Source organism: Tamandua tetradactyla, chromosome 1 (genome assembly GCF_023851605.1).
Source record: "Tamandua tetradactyla isolate mTamTet1 chromosome 1, mTamTet1.pri, whole genome shotgun sequence".
NCBI classification, from domain to species: domain Eukaryota; kingdom Metazoa; phylum Chordata; class Mammalia; order Pilosa; family Myrmecophagidae; genus Tamandua; species Tamandua tetradactyla.
In genome coordinates, this window is record NC_135327.1 from 59,477,083 (window position 1) to 59,491,444 (window position 14,362).

General features: G+C 46.3%; 1 pseudogene; it reads right to left on the reverse strand.

Moving 5' to 3' along the window:
- The window catches only part of LOC143680689 (inositol hexakisphosphate and diphosphoinositol-pentakisphosphate kinase 2-like), a 40,809-nt pseudogene extending 33,695 nt beyond the window's left edge, over nt 1-7,114 (reverse strand).
- Nucleotides 7,115-14,362: the final 7,248 nt, after the last annotated feature.

Genomic DNA, 14,362 nt, shown 5'->3' on the forward strand with positions numbered 1-14,362 from the left:
TGTTGCTTAGGATGGGGAACTTTGGACTGTTTCCGTAGAGATAAGATACACACAATTGTGGGTGTGACCTTTTGGTTAGATTGCTTCCATGGCGATGTGACACACCCAATTGTGGGTCTGACCTTTTGATTAGATGGAAATGTGACTCCACCCATTCAAGATGGCTCTTGATTAGTTTATGAGAGCCCTTTAAAAGGGGAAACATTTTGTAGAAACCTCAGATGTAGATGCTTGGAGAACAACTGCTTTTGAACTGACAGAGACAGGGATGTTTGGAGATGCATGGAGGGCTGACAGAGAGCAGATGCCTAGACATGGGCAGAGCTCAGCAGATGTTGCTGTGTGCCTTCCCATGAGATGCTAAGCAAGCCAGAACCTGGAGAGAGCCAAGGGAAGCCAAGAGATGAAAGCCAGCCCCAGAGAAGCCAAGTGAGGAACCCCCACAGGAACAAAGGCTGAAAGCAACAGAGCCCAGGAACAAAAGAACCAGCAGATGCCAGCCATGCGCCTTCCCAGCTGACAGAGGTGTTCCAGATGGCATCAGCCTTTCTTGACTGAAGGTAACCTCTTGTTGGTGCCTTAACTTGAACATTTTCATGGCCTTCCAACTATAAACTTCATAAATTCCCTTTCTAAAAGCTGTTCCATTTCTGATACATTGCATTCTGGCAGCTTTAGCAAACCAGAACAGTCATGATGTATAATTCTTTTAATGTGTTGTTGGATTTGATTTGCTAATATTTTGTGGAGAATTTCTGCATCTATGTTTTTAGGGAGATTGGTCTGTAGTTTTCCTTTCTTGTAGCATCTTTATCTGGTTTTGGTATTAGAGAGAAGTTAGCTTCATAAAATGAGTTAGTGTTCTCTTTTCCTCAGCATTTTTGGAAGACTTTGAGCAGGATTGGTGTTAGCTCTTTTTAGAATGTTTGATGAAATTACCCAGTGAAGCCATCTGGCCCTGGGCGTTTCTTTGTAGGAAGATTTTTTGATGACTGATTGAATCTCTTTATTGTGATTGGTTTGTTGAGCTCTTCTATTTCTTCTCAAGTCAGTATAGGTAGTTTGTGTGTCTCTAGGAATTTGTCCATTTTAAATAAGTTTATTGGCATATAGTTGAATTTTTAAAAATTAGAATTTTTAAAAATTTCTTCAGGTCCCATGATAACAACCTCCCATCTCATCTGATTTTGTTTATTTACGTCTTCTCTCTCTCTCTTTTTTTTCCTTTGTCAGCCTAGCCAGGAGTCCATCAATATTATTGATTTTCTCAAAGAACTAAATTTTGGTTTTGTTGATTCCTTCTATTGTTTTACTGTACTCCAGTTTGTTTATTTCCGCTTTCAACTTTATTATTTGTCTTCTTTTATTTGTTTTGGTGTTAGTTTGCTTTTCTTTCTCGAATTTTTCCAGGTGAACCTTTAAGTCCTCAAGTTTTACTCTTTCCTCTTTTTTAATTAGGAATTTAGGGCAATAAATTTCCCTCTTAGCACTGCCTTTGCCATATCCCATAAGTTCTGATATATTTTATTCTCATTATCATTTGTCTCCAGATTTACCCATTTCTCTAGCAATCTTTGTTAATCTCCATATATATGTGAAAACTTTTGGGGCATTATTAATTTCCAGCTTCAGTCCATTTTCATCAGAGAAAGTGCTTTGGATAATTTTAATCTTTTTTTAATTAAAAAAGACTTGTTTTATGCACCAGCATATGATCTGTCCTGGAGAACATTCCATGTGCACTAGAGAAGAATCTTTATCCTGGTGTTTGGGGGTGTAATGATTTATATATGTCGCATTAGGTCTAATTCATTTATCATATTGTTCAGGTTCTCTATTTCCTTGTTGATCTTCTGTCTGGTTATTCTATCTATAGTGGAGAGTGGTGTGTTGTAGTCTCCTACTATTGTTGTTGAAATGTCACCCTTCAGTTTTGCCAAGTTTGCCTTATGTATTTTGGAGCTCCGTGATTGGGAGTGTAAATATATATGGTCGTTATTTCCTCTTGGTGACGTCTCCCTTTAATATGCAATGTCTTCTTTGTCTCTTGTGATGTTTTTACATTTAAAGTCTATTTTATCTGATATTAATATAAATACTCCTGTTTTCTTTTGGTTACAGTTTGCATAGAACTTCTTTATCTATCATTTCACTTTTAATCTATTTGTGTCATTGGGTCTAAGATGCGTCTCTTATAAACAGCATATAGATAGATTATATTTTTTAGTCCATTCTGCCAGTCTGTATCTGTTAATTGGTGAATTTAGTCCATTAACATTTGGTGTCATTAGTCTAAAAGCAGTTCTTGAATCTACCATCTTGTCCTTTAGTTTTTCTTTGTCAGATCTATATATTCTTTTCCCTCTCTTTATTTTTATTCTTTGAATTACCCTTACTGGTACTCTTCAATTCTGGACTCTTCACCAGACCTTGCTCTCCTGTCTTTTTTTTTTTTTTCAGCTGACAGAACTCCCTTTAGTATTTCTTGTAGGGCAAGTCTCTTGATGACTAATTCTCTCAGTCTTTGTTTGTCTGTGAAAATTTTCATCTTTCCTTCAATCCTAAAGGACAACTCTTCTAGATAAAGAATTCGTGTTTGGAAATCCTTCTCTTTCAGAATCTTTAATATATCATACCAGCTGCCTTCTCACTTCCATGGTGCCGTTAAGTAGTCCAAACCCGGTCTTATGTGTCTTTCCTTGTATGTGGTGAATCACTTTTCTCTTGCTGCTCTTAGGACCTTCTGCTTTTCTTCAGCATTTGAGAGTCTAATTAATATGTGTCTTGGAATGGGTCTATTTGGATTTATTCTATTTGGAGTTCTTTAGACTTCTTTGATTTTCATATTTATGTCTTTTATAAAGGTTGGTAAGTTTTCCCCATTATCTCATCAACTAATCTTCCTAGCCTGTTCTAGTTGCTAGCTGCCAGAATGCAGTATACCAGAAATGGAACAGCTTTTAAAAAGGGAAATTCATTAAATTGCAAGTCTACAGTTCTAAGGCTGTGAAAATGTCCACATTAAAGCAAAGCTATAGAAATGTCCAATCTAAGGCATCCAGAGAAAGATACCTCGGTTCAAGAAGGGCGATGACATTCAGGGCTTCTCTCTCAACTGGAAAAGCACATGGTGAACATGGCAACATCTGCTAGCTTTCTCTCCAGGCTTCTTGTTTCATGAAGCTTCCCCAGGAGCATATTCCTTCTTCATCTCGAAAGCTCTCTGGCTGAGTTGGCCCTTATGGTTCTCGTGGCTCTCTCAGCTCTGTCATGGCTTTGAAGCTTTTTCCAAAATGCTTCCTCTTTTAAAGGATTCCAGTGAACTAATGAAGACCCACCTGGAATGGTGGAGTCACAGCTCCCTTTAATCAAAGGTTAATACCCACAATTTGGTGTGTCGCATCTATGTGGATGTAATCTAATCAAGTTTTCAACCTATGGTACTAAGTAGGGATTAAAATAAACAGCTGTCTCCACAAGATGGACCAGGATTAAATATGGCTTTTCTAGGGCACATCATCCTTTCAAACTGGGACATAACCCTTTATTCTTCTCTTTTTCTGGGACACCAGATGATTCTTATGTTTTTATATTTTCTGTTGTCCATCATTTCCCTGAGATCCAATTCCAATTTTTCCATCTTTTTTGCCATTTGTTCTTTTGTGCATTCAAATGCAGTTGTCCTGTCCTTTAGTTTTCTTATTCTTTCTTCTGTATCTTCCAATCTGCTGTTGTGTGTCCCTAGTATATTTTTAATTTGATCTACAGTATCTTTCATTTCTGGGAGATCCACTCTTTTTCTGTTTATCCTTTTATATCCTCCTTTATGCTCTTCTAGTATCTTCTTGATATCCTTTATGTCATTAGCCAACCCACTGAATTTAGGAGAATTGTGTGAATGTCTTTGATTAGTTCCAAATTCTGTGTCCCCTCCGGTGTTTTAATTTGGTCATTTGGCTGGGCCATGTCTGCCTGCTTCATGTGCTTTGTCATTTTCTGTGGGCTTCAGGGCACTTGATTGTCTTGATAGGGTTATTCTGAAAGTTGATCTCCCTCAGTCATTTAAAGTTTTGTATTTGCTTGGGTTTGCATTAAAAGTCTCCTTTTAAAAAAAAAAAAAAATAGTCTCCTTTTGCTCTTGGTTTGTCAGTAATTTCCCACCAAACCAGGCCTAGATTCATGCAGGGAATGCAACTCTACTCAAGGATCTGTTTGAAGCTACAGATAGGCAGTTTGCCAGACTGCATTTTCTGTTTCTTCCCAGAAGGTGGCACTGTTGGGCCTTCTCTTCCGCTCAGCCCCACCTCGCGCTGACTGCGGCTACTAGCTGAGCTGGATGGAGACCCGGGGCAATTGCAGCTGGGGCTGCTGGTTTCGGTGGGCGGTGTGCACCTTGGCAGAGAATCCACTTGGGGGCTTAATGGGGCTGGTGACCCTAGGCTCCCATTTGGGATGACCTTGGGCTGTGAGGCTGGGTATGTGTCAGCTGCCCCTGCCCTCAGCCAACCCAGAAATGCCAGGCAGTGCAGCACAACGTTCAGTTCGGCCGGCTTCCTCGGTCATGCCTCTCTGCCCGAGCACACCTGAGGGCTCCAGGTCTCCATGGGGAAAGGAAGCCGTAGCAGGACACAACAGATCTCTTTGGCTGGCCAACTGTCAGACCGCCTCCACTCTGCATATCCCCCTCCTCCAAAAGGAGGCCCCCAGTCACTGTGCACTGGCTGGAAGCTTTGTGCTCAGCAAACCAAGTCTGCTGGCTTCCTGCTCTCCATGGGGACCCCCAGCTGTGGAGCTGAGAGGGAAGATCTCCCCAGCTAGCTGCGGGGGCAGGCAGGAGCGCAGGCTTCCCATGCCTTTGGGACCCCCGCCTTCCTATGTGCTACCACACAATCACCCCATTCTCTGTCCAATTTCTCCGCTTTTTCATCCAGGGCCTCCTTATATAGTGTAGAGGTCCCTCTTTGGTCACTCACACCTGGAACCACTGTCCAGGTCATTTTTCTGTCACTTCTCTAGTCGTTCCATGGAGCAGGGGCGAACTAAGTCCCTCTTCTGGAATCTTTAAGTTTTATATGCCTACCCCTATAATCCATCTCAAATTAGTTATGATCCATCTCCAGTTAATTCTTCAGTTTTGTGTGGGGTTGAGGTCAGAACTCTTTGTGGCTAGTTGTCCAGCATCGTGAAGGGTCAGGAAGTCTGCTCCTTGCACAGGCTTCCCTGGGATTCTGAAGCAGGGGCCCCTGCTCATACCTGGAGAATTGTGAGCCCCAGAAGCCTCTGTATCCCCCCAGCTCTGTTGCTTTCCATTGCTCATGGAAATTCTGTGCTATAAAGTCACTGCAAACACTGAACCCACAGATACTGGCCCATGGCTCCTGGGGAAGTACAGGGCTGGGTTCCTGCGAGCGTGTGGTCACAACACCTTCATCAACCGAAAACACATAACCTTGTTTTGAGTGGTTTTGTTTAAAGACACTTCATTTAGTATAAACTGATTCATTAACTGCATTCAGTTGAACATATGCCCAGGAGCGCTACAACTCCTGCCTGCACGAAGCTGATCCAACGCGCTTTTTCTCTGTGTGGCACGTTGCAGCCTCACAGCTTAGGAGCACTAGACAGCACTTCAGCCCTGTGCTGGGGGACACTGTAAAGAGCCCCGTCACCAACAAAAAGCCCCAAAATGCAAACAGCGTGGCACTAGGTAAATCAGGGAAAGGATGCCGGTTTGTGAGCACTGAAGCACGGGCATTCTTGTTCGTCCAGTTCCTTTCGTGCCCCGTATCCAGGCGAGTCCTCCGGGCTGTGGCACAGACCTGGGGTCCGTGGCACTTGGTGCTGTGCAGGGTCCACCCCTATGGCAGGCCTGGGCACTTTCTCTTCTGGAGTGCGAGGGACAGGGCTGAGTCACTCTATTTCTGTTCGTTTCCCTTCTGCGTGACAGAAGCTTCCATCAAGCCAGCGAAACCACCTGGGAAACATGCCCTAGGGAGTGGGGGGGTCTCTGGACTTCTCTCCACCCCCACCTCCTGATGCCAGGGCCAACTAATAACTTAGGTGTTGGGGTGTAAGCAGAGAAGGATGAGTGTGTGTTCAGGCCGAGGGTGGGGGCGGGCTCAAGGCCCCAGGTGAGGGGCACCAAGCAGGCATGTATGGGGGTGCAGGTGCCCAAGAGGGGTCGTGGCATGTGGCCTTCGGGGACCTCCCCTTCATGGAGACAAGCCACCTGCTCTAATGTGGGGACCTAGGCTTTCCTGGGCACCTGGGCACCTGGGCACCTGGGTGACAGTCCACGTGTGGTGCAGGGTCAGTCGGCGATGTGCAGAGGGCGCGGCGAGGGGGCCTTTGAAGGTACCGCGGTGCCGGCGGTTGGATGTGAGCTTGGGGTGCAGTTTTGCAGCCAGAACACCTAGCCTACCTGGGGATCAGGGTGAGTTCCCCTCAGTGAGTCCAGGAAAAAGTCCACAGGCCTCAGCCTGCCCTCAGGACCCTGGAGGGGAACAAGCCCCTGTCCCAGCTCCAGACTGGCTACCAAAGCAGCCCCCACGCCTGCCCTGAACCCCCCGGGCCTGCTGAGGGGCCACACCTAGGGATAAGCAGCCTGGGCCCAGCTCCCTGTGACTTCCTCCACCCCCTCCCAGGCCTTCTCTTGGGTACAAACTCGCATCCACAGTGACTTGTGTAACAACGCACTGCCCACCCGGTCAGCCACAGCGCGGGTGTAATTACAGGCCCAGTTAGCCGTTTGGTAATCCTGAGGGTGCTGAGTTAATTGCCTTCACAATTAGGCAACTGCAGACCTGGGACGGCAGTCCTGCGGGATAAAACTCCTTGTTATCGGACTCTGGTGCCTTGGGTCGGGGGGGTTGGTGTCCCCAGGTCCACCAGTCCGGCGCAGCCCCCCCTAGAGGACCCAGGGCCTTCTCTTGGGTCACTTGCCTGGGGGTTCCGGCAGGTGCAGCGGGAGGCTTGGCCCCCTGCATGTGGGATGGGCAGGGTCCTGGGCAGGTTACTCTGAGCAACCGGCTCACCCGGTCTGCAGGGCAGGGGCGTCAGCTGGACACTGGACCGGGGCTGATGGCCGCTCCAACATGTAATCCCTGCCCGCCATGCTGCAAAGCTGCTCTCCACGGCTCGGGGCTCCCCAGTCCCATCAGCTCATTGTTGGGGAGCTGGGGTGGGAGCCAGTGGGGCGAGGCCGCTGGAGTCTGCTGGCATCCAGTATGGGCCCCACCCAAGAGCAGACTGGCTGCCAAAGACACCTCCATCCCAGGGCTGGGGGGAGGCGCCTGGGAGGCTGGGAGAGGCCTGGCAACTGTTTAAATTGAGTTGTAATTTATAAGCAATAAAAGCCACGTCTTAGTTGTTGGAGTCTCTGGGTTCTGACAAGCCTGCCCTCCCCGCAACACAGCACTAGGACCCCTTCCATCAAGTCAGAAGTCCCCCAGGCTCATCCTTTCCGTCCCCGTCCCGGTTCTAGCACAAAGACTGGTCCTGCTTCTTCCAGAACCTCCTGTGAATGGAGCCACTAGCTGCCCTCCTTGGGCCTAGCTCCTTCCACTTGGCAGAACACTTCTGGTTGACCCTGGCTGGGTCCATATCAGTTCATTCTCTCATCTTTATTTTTCCAAACACTCCCCTCCCCTCGTTCCTCTTTATTACCCCGGACGTCCACACTGGCCAAGCCCCTTCTGTGGGACACCCCGTGCAGTCTCTTGGGCCACGGCTGCAGGAAGCAGTGGCACCCCCATGTCTGGAGGCAGAGACGGGGCTCGGGTGGTGGTGGTGGGGTCTGTCCCCGCATTGTTAGCCGAACAGCACCACCTGGCTTGGACCTAAAGGCACGCCTCACCTCGGGAGTCCCGGACAGGGACCAGGCCGGTTCCAGGGATCCTCACATGTTCTGCACCCTCCCAGGCTGTCACGTGCTCTGTCCTCGACCACCAGCAGGCCACAGGACCTCAAGTCCCATCACCCAGTGGCACATCTGTCTCCCCCAGCATCCACCAGACTCTGGCTGGTCCTACCTGGCTACCGCCCACTCCTGATAGCGTGTGCCCCTGGGTGGTGTGCCACCTGGAGGGAGGGGCAGACAGCCTTCCAGAATCTCACCATCTGCTGCCTGCTGCTCCCTCCAACCTGAGTGGACGTCATTCCAGGTTGCAACCAGCCAGGGAGCAGGTGAGCACCACAGCTGGAGACCAGCAGGCAGGGTGGTCCACCAGGAAGTGACTGGTGCTGGCTACCTTGCCTGTTTCGGCTTTTAAAATTTCATGAATAATTGGTTTTCTGGAATGGTTGCCATGGAAACTAAGAGACACAGTGGAAGGAAATAGAGGGGTGGAGGAGGGGATGTCAGGGCACTAGTCAGCCTGGGCCGATGGGAACCCTGTTCCCCGCTGTCTTGGCCCAGCCCCCCGCCTGTGTCCAGCAGGGCAAAGGCTCCGGCCCTTGGCCTGGGGACCTGGCACTAGTGCTTGGTCTCGGTGCAATGGAGGCTCGCCAAAAGGGAGGGGACACAGAAGGAAGCAAGCGCACATGCTCACGCCCCTCACCTGCCCCAGCCACTCGGTGTAAGGATCGGAGGGAAGTCAGTGAAACCGAGACTATTGGCAGATGCCTCCAGGACATATGGAGAAAACCCTGAGGAATCTGTAGACACCATCGCAGAATTAACAAGGTCACTGGGCACCAATAAGGTCAACAGACAAAAAAAATCCATCGGATTCTATAGACCAGGAACAAATAAAAATGGTAAACGAAATTTAAAATAATCCCATTTACAACAGCATCCAGATATTTAGAAACAATTTGAGTTGCAGATGGGAGAAATCAGCACCAGCACACCACAGAGCGTTCTGAGTGTGCTGAAAAAGACCTAAATAAAGGAAGGGTCATCCAAACCCTGGGGCTGGAAGACCCCCCCACTCTAAAAGGGCAGTTCTCCCCAACTGAGCCCTAGAGTCAATGCAATCCCCATCAGGTTCCCAGCCAGTTATTTTTCCGTTGGCAAAGCGATTGTAGCACTTCCAAGAAGCTGAGAATATTCAGGTGATGTCTTTGGCTGTTGTGGGTGGTGCGGGCACCAGATACCCTGCACACCTGGCTGCATGCCTCTTCCCCCTTCGCCCCGCTTTCTTCTAGGCTGCCCTGGGGCCTCCTGTTAGTCCGTGGCCAGACACGGTAAAGCTTCTGGGCAGCTCTGGGCTCTGCTGGCTGCCCCACCTGCCAGGGTCCGCCTCCTACCTGGTCACTCATGTCGTTGCACCTGTCTGGGGAACCTCGACAGCAAGGGGCGCGGTGCCCACTGCCCCAGGAGGGCGGAGGTCTCGTGTTCCAGCTCCCGGAGCTGAAACACATTTCCCGCTATGCCCTGTGCCTGGGTGTCAGGAAAGCTGACAGTTCCTAAAGGTCAGCAGCCTCGCTGACAGCTCACAGGGTCTAAGCATCCTTGGTAGCGATTCCTGCATGTCCCAGGCGTGCCCACACCCACACCTGTGCTGGGCCCAGGATCAGCCCGCAGGCACCACCACCTGCCACCACTCTAGGCGCCTCCACCCGGGTCTCAGGGGGGTGCGAGCTGACCCACTGGCTCAGACATGGCCTGAGGGGCAGAAGGTGAGTCGGGGGTCGGCGGTGAGAGGCACTGGGTGTCCCACCCGAAGCACCAGCCAGACCTTCCCTTCCCTCCCCCTCCTTCATCCTGGCCATGCAGCACCCCCTCCACGCTCAGCGCCCCAGGCCCATGTCCCCAGCTCCTGTCAGTCTGTCGGCCCCACCGCATGCCCTCCCTCCCCTGCTCGCCCTGCACACCCCCACACCCTCCCGCGTTCCCCGCCCACCTCCCGTATGCAAGGTGGAGGGCTCTCAGCTCCCCTCCACACACTCACACTGCCACCTGACCTTGAAGGCCAGAGGTATCCTGGGGGCCCCTCCCGCCCCCACCCCCTCCCCTCTTCCACCCCCACTGCCTCCTCTGGGGTGGGGGCCCTTGGCGAGTCCATCCCAATGGACTTCCTTGCCTCCTGGCCTTGCGCAGACCCCAGCCTCTCAAACTGCAGGGACAGACGGAGAGATCTCTGAGAGCACAGCGGACACTCAGTCTTGGCTCTCGGCACCCCACTTTCTGGGCACGACACTTCTGGGAGGGTCTTTGAAGCTACCATGGAAAGGGGAACGGGGTCTCTTTCCAGACCTCGCCTACAACCTTGGGTTTGAGGTCATCAAGGCTAAAAGGATGTGTCCTTTCTCACAGCGGGTCCCGTAGCAAAGGCCTCCAGGGGCCTTAGTGATGGGCAGCTCCTGCCCCCACCACTGGCCCCCTGCCCAGGTTCTCCAGGGCCCCCTGCTAGGCGTGTCCCTATGTCCCTTTCTCTTCACTTTAACTTTTTTTTTAATTAAAAAAAATTAACAACAAATGAACTAAAATATTAACATGATCATTCCGTTCTATATATATAATCAGTAATTCACATCATCACTTAGTTGCATATTCCTCATTTCTTAGAACATTTGCATCAATTCAGAAAAAGAAATAAAAAGACAACAGAAAAAGAAATAAAACAGAAACAGAAAAAAAGATTATACATACCATACCCCTTACCCCTTGCTTTCATTGATCACTAGCATTTCAAACTAAATTTATTTTAACATTTGTTCCCCCTATTATTTAGTTTTATTCCATATGTTCTACTCGTCTGTTGACAAGGTAGATAAAAGGAGCAACAGACACAAGGTTTTCACAATCACACAGTCACACTGTGAAAGCTATATCATTATTCAATCATCCTCAAGAAACATGGCTATTGGAACACAGCTCTACATTTTCAGGCAGTTCCCTCCAGCCTCTCCATTACATCTTGAACAACAAGGTGATATCTACTTAATGCCTAAGAATGACCTCCAGGATAACCTCTCAACTCTGTTTGGAATCTCTCAGCCATGGACACTTTGTCTCATTTCACTCTTCCCCCTTTTGGTCGAGAAAGTTTTCTCAGTCCCTTGATGCTGAGTCTCAGCTCATTCTAGGATTTCTGTCCCACATTGCCAGGAAGGTCCACACCCCCGGAACTCATGTCCCACGTAGACAGGGGGAGGGTGGCGAGTTTGCTTGTTGTGTTGGCTGGAGAGAGAGGCCACATCAGAGCAACAAAAGAGGCTCTCCTGGGGGTGACTCTTAGCCCTAAATTTTAAGTAGACTTGACCTATCCTTTGTGGGATTAAGTTTCATATGAACAAACCCCAAGACTGGGGGCTCAGCCTTTAGCTTTGGTTGTCCACACTGCTTGTGAGAATATCAAGAATTCAACTTGGGGAAGTTGAATTTCTCCCCATTCTCACCATTCCCCGAAGGGGACTTTGCAAATACTTTTCCACCCACTGATCAAATCACTCTGGGTTTTATTGGGGCATCACTCTGGACAAACCAACAAAATCTCATGTTTTACCCAAGATTCCAAGTACTTATGGTGTTCAATCAAGCTATCTACATAAGTTATATTATGAAATGCACTAGTCAAAATATAAATTTTATAACAAACATTTTTTGCTTTAGTCTCACATATAAGGTGAAATTTTAAAATATTAATTACCATCTATTTTCAGCACCCTGCAGTAATGACATTCCTTTGTTCTTCCTCATGCAAAAACATTTTTAAAATTTGTACATTTAGTCACTATTATTATACACTCCAGGCATTCCTAGTTATACCATCTCAGTCTTTAACATCTGTCTTTCTGATTTCATTTATGCCCCCAGCCCACCTCCCTCTATCATTCTCACATGCAGCTTCATTCAGTGTTTTAATATACTTGTATTACAGTTAGGTAGTATTGTGCTGTCCATTTCTGAGTTTTTACATTCAGTCCTGTTGCACAATCTGTATCCCTTCAGTTCCAATTACCCAATATCTTACCCTATTTCTATTTCCTGATGGTCTCTGTTACCAATGAAATATTCCAAGTTTATTCACTAATGTCAGTTCATATCAGTGAGACCGTACAGTATTTGTCCTTTTGTTTTTGGCTAGTCTCACTCAGCATAATGTTCTCAAGGTCCTGCCATGTTGTTACATACTTCATAACTTTATTCTGTCTTAAAGCTGCATAATATTCCATCATATGTATATACCACAGTTTGTTTAGCCACTCGTCTGTTGATGGACATTTTGGCTGTTTCCATCTCTTTGCAATTGTAAATAATGCTGCTGTAAACATTGGTGTGCAATTGTCTGTTTGTGTCTTTGCCCTTATGTCCTTTGAGTAGATACCTAGCAATGGTATTGCCGGGTCATATGGCAATTCTATATTTAGCTTTTTGAGGAACCACCAAACTGCCTTCTACAGCGGTTGCACCATTTGACATTCCCACCAACAGTGAATAAGTGTGCCTCTTTCTCCGCATCCTCTCCAGCACTTGTCATTTTCTGTTTTGTTGATAATGGCCATTCTGGTGGGTGTGAGATGATATCTCATTGTGGTTTTGATTTGCATTTCTCTAATGGACAGGAGAGTTGAGCATCTCTTCATGAGCCTTTTGGCCATTTGTATTTCCTCTTCTGAGAAGTGTCTGTTCAAGTCTTTTTTCAATTTTGTAATTCGATTGGCTGTCTTTTTGTTGTTGAGTTGAACAATCTCTTTATAAATTCTGGATACTAGACCTTTATCTGATATGTCATTTCCAAATATTGTCTCCCATTGTGTAGGGTGTCTTTTTACTTCTTTGATGAAGATCCTTGATGTGCAAAAGTGTTTTAACTGTTTTATGGTCTTGGACCAAATGTTTAGATCTTTGATCCATTTTGAGTTAACTTTTGTATAGGGTGTGAGATATGGATCCTCTTTCATTCTTTTGCATAGGGATATTCAGTTCTTAGGCACCATTTATTGAAGAGACTGTTCTGTCCCAGGTGAGTTGGCTTGACTGTCTTATCAAAGATCAATTGTTCATAGATGATAGGATCTATATCTGAACATTCTATTCGATTCCATTGGTCGATATATCTATCTTTATGCCAGTACCATGCTGTTTTGACCACTGTAGCTTCATAAAATGCCTTAAAGTCAGGCAGCATGAGACCTCTGGCTTCATTTGTTTTTCCTCAGGATACTTTTAGCAATTCAGGGCACCCTGCCCTTCCAGATAAATTTGCTTATTCGTTTTTCTATTTCTGAAAAGTAAGTTGTTGGGATTTTGATTGGTATTGCATTGAATCTGTAAATCAATTTAGGTAGAATTGACATCTTAACTATATTTAGTCTTCCAATTCATGAACATGGTATACCCTTCTATCTATTTGGTTCTTCTGTGATTTCTTTTAACAATTTCTTGTAGTTTTCTTTGTATTGGTCTTTTGTTTCTTTAGTTAAATTCATTCCTAAATATTTTATTCTTTTGGTTGCAACTGTAAATGGAATTCGTTTCTTGATTTCCCCCTCAAATTGTTCATTACTAGTGTATAGAAACATTACAGATTTTTGAGTGTTGATCTTGTAACCTGCCACTTTGCTGTACTTGTTTATTAGCTCTAGTAGTTTTGCTGTGGATTTTTCAGGGTTTTTGACATATAGTATCATATCATCTGCAAACAGTGAGAGTTTTAATTCTTCCTTTCCAATTTTGATGCCTTGCATTTCTTTTTCTTGTCTAATTGCTCTGGCTAGAACTTCCAACACAATGTTGAATAACAGTGGTGATAGTGGATATTCTTGTCTTGTTCCTGATCGTAAGGGGAAAGTTTTCAGTTTTTCCCCATTGAGGATGATATTAGCTGTGGGGTTTTCATATATTCCTTTTATCATTATAAGGAAGTTCCCTTGTATTCCTATCCTTTGAAGTGTTTTCAACAGGAAAGGATGTTGAATTTTGTCAAATGCCTTTTCTGCATCAATCGAGATCATCATGTGGTTTTTCTGCTTTGATTTGTTGATATGGTGTATTACATTAATTGATCTTATGTTGAACCATCCTTGCATACCTGGGATGAATCCTACTTGGTCATGATGTATAATTCTTTTAATGTGTTGCTGGATTTGGTTTGCTAGAATTTTGTTGAGGATTTTGCATCTATATTCATTAGAGAGATTGGTCTGTAGTTTTATTTTTTGTAATATCTTTGTTTGGCTTTGGTATGAGGGTGATGTTGGCTTTGTAGAATGAATTAGGTAGCTTTCTCTCTTCTTCAAATTTTTGGAAGAGTTTGAGCAGGATTGGCACTAATTTTTTCTGGAATGTTTGGTAGAATTCACATGTGAAGCCATCTGGTCCTGGACTTTTCTTTTTGGGGTGCTTCTTAATGACTGATTCAGTTTCTTTACTTGTGATTGGTTTGTTGAGGTCGTCTATTTCTTCTCAAGTCAA